A 1,875-nucleotide genomic window follows, 5' to 3' on the forward strand; every position below is an offset into this window, starting at 1 on the left:
AATCCATCACCTACTTTTAAAAAACAAAACCAATACCAACAAAACCACATGATTGGCTCAGCTTGCAAAAGCTCTAGCTGAGTACCCAGTGGCCCGAGTAACTGGGTGGTGTGTGCCCATAATTCCAGCATTCCTACAGTGGCAGAAGTAAAGACAGAATTGCTAGAAGCCAGTGGGCCATCTGTGGAGACAAGAGACCCTCCATCAGCAAGGTGGAAGGGGAACCCACTGTTGAAACGCGTCCTTCTACATGGGTGCTTGACATGTGCACACATGTGTATACACCATAAAAAAAAAAAAAAGCTGGGCAATGATGGTGCACACCTTTAATCCCAGCACTTGGGGGGTGGGGGGCAGAATTAGGCAGATCTCTAAGTTCCAGGTCAGCCTGGTCTACAGAGTAAATTTCAGGACAGGCAGAGCTACACAGAGAAACCCTGTCTTGAAAAAAACCAAATAAATAAAATTTTAAAAACCGCATATGCTCTAGCACACACATGTGCACATACACACACAGAATCGTTGCTGTATTTTTGTTTGGTTGGTTTTGAGACAGATCTCCATTCTATAGTCTGGGGTGGGGTGGGGGGTTCCTGTGTCACTGTATACTTGACCCAGTACTTGCCTGGCACGCATGAGGTCCTGGGCTCAATCTTCGTGCCACCCACATCCACCACCAAATAAAAGAAAGACCAAAAGGAGAACACAGCTCACCAGTCCCTGCCACTCTTATGTTTTAGGGTGTGAGGTTTGTTTGTTTTTGTTTTCTCCTCTGGATGCTGCCACTGTCTCAAATTTTCAAATGCTGTGGTTATGCCTCACTCCAATTTCATCTGGAAACTGGTGGAGTAATGTTCTTGTTCTGACTTGCAGAACTGTGTGAGTGTATTATTTTGCAATTCTTTTAGTGTCTATGATTCTATTGTCATTCACATAGCAAAAGCTCCATGCTTCAACAGTTCACTTAATCTCAGGAAGACCTGTTAAGAGTGCACAGAAGAAATAGAAGCAAACAACTTAATAGCAACTTATCGTTTTGTGAGTTCATGACTCAAAAAATAATTCAAGAAGTCCGTGCAGCTGGGACTTTGTGATAGATACCTATGATCTCAACACTTAAAAAAGCTGAAGCAGGATCAAGAAGTCAAAGCCAGATTGGGCTAAGGAGTGAGACCCTGCCTTACAACAAACAAACAACCGGACAGGTGCTTACAACTATTTTATAAAACCCAGCAGGCTCCAAATGTGAATGCTCTGAGCATTAGTTTACTCTGAATTGTCTGTTACATAATAACCGAGTATAATAAAGGTGAAGATTAACAGTTGCACTTTAAATGATAGGTGGGTCGAAAGAGTGACTTAGCAGAGATTCCTCTGATTAATTATTAACTTATGATAGCCTCCCTTTAGAAGGGAATTTGGGAAATTGTTGACTGAGGCTAGGCGAGATTCCCTCTCATTTCATTTAAAAAAAAGAAGAAGAAGAAGAAAGAAAAAGGACCTGGGTGGAGTGCAGTGGGGAGAGGGAAAGGGAGAATAAATCAGGATAGAGGTCTCAGCAGCCATACCTCCGGGTGCTCTACCCCACACAGGGACTCTTCTCAGTAAAGACTTGGGTGGGTGGGTGGGTAGGTGGGGTGGGGGCAAGGACACACACTGCTCATAACAAAACCACAACAGGAAACTTGCTGCAGTTTTGAGACCCAAAGAAGGTCAGTCAGGACCAGACCGATCAGAATTAAGGCTGCAACCTTATTAGAGAGAGGACAGCCCTAGGCCAACGCGCACCCTGCTGTGTCAACTTCTGCCTGAGCACCGGGTGGGGTTTTGTTTTTCGGCTGGGCAGCGCCTCCTTCTTCCCTGATTGGCTGTGGA

Source organism: Phodopus roborovskii, unplaced genomic scaffold (assembly GCF_943737965.1).
Source record: "Phodopus roborovskii unplaced genomic scaffold, PHOROB, whole genome shotgun sequence".
NCBI lineage: Eukaryota > Metazoa > Chordata > Mammalia > Rodentia > Cricetidae > Phodopus > Phodopus roborovskii.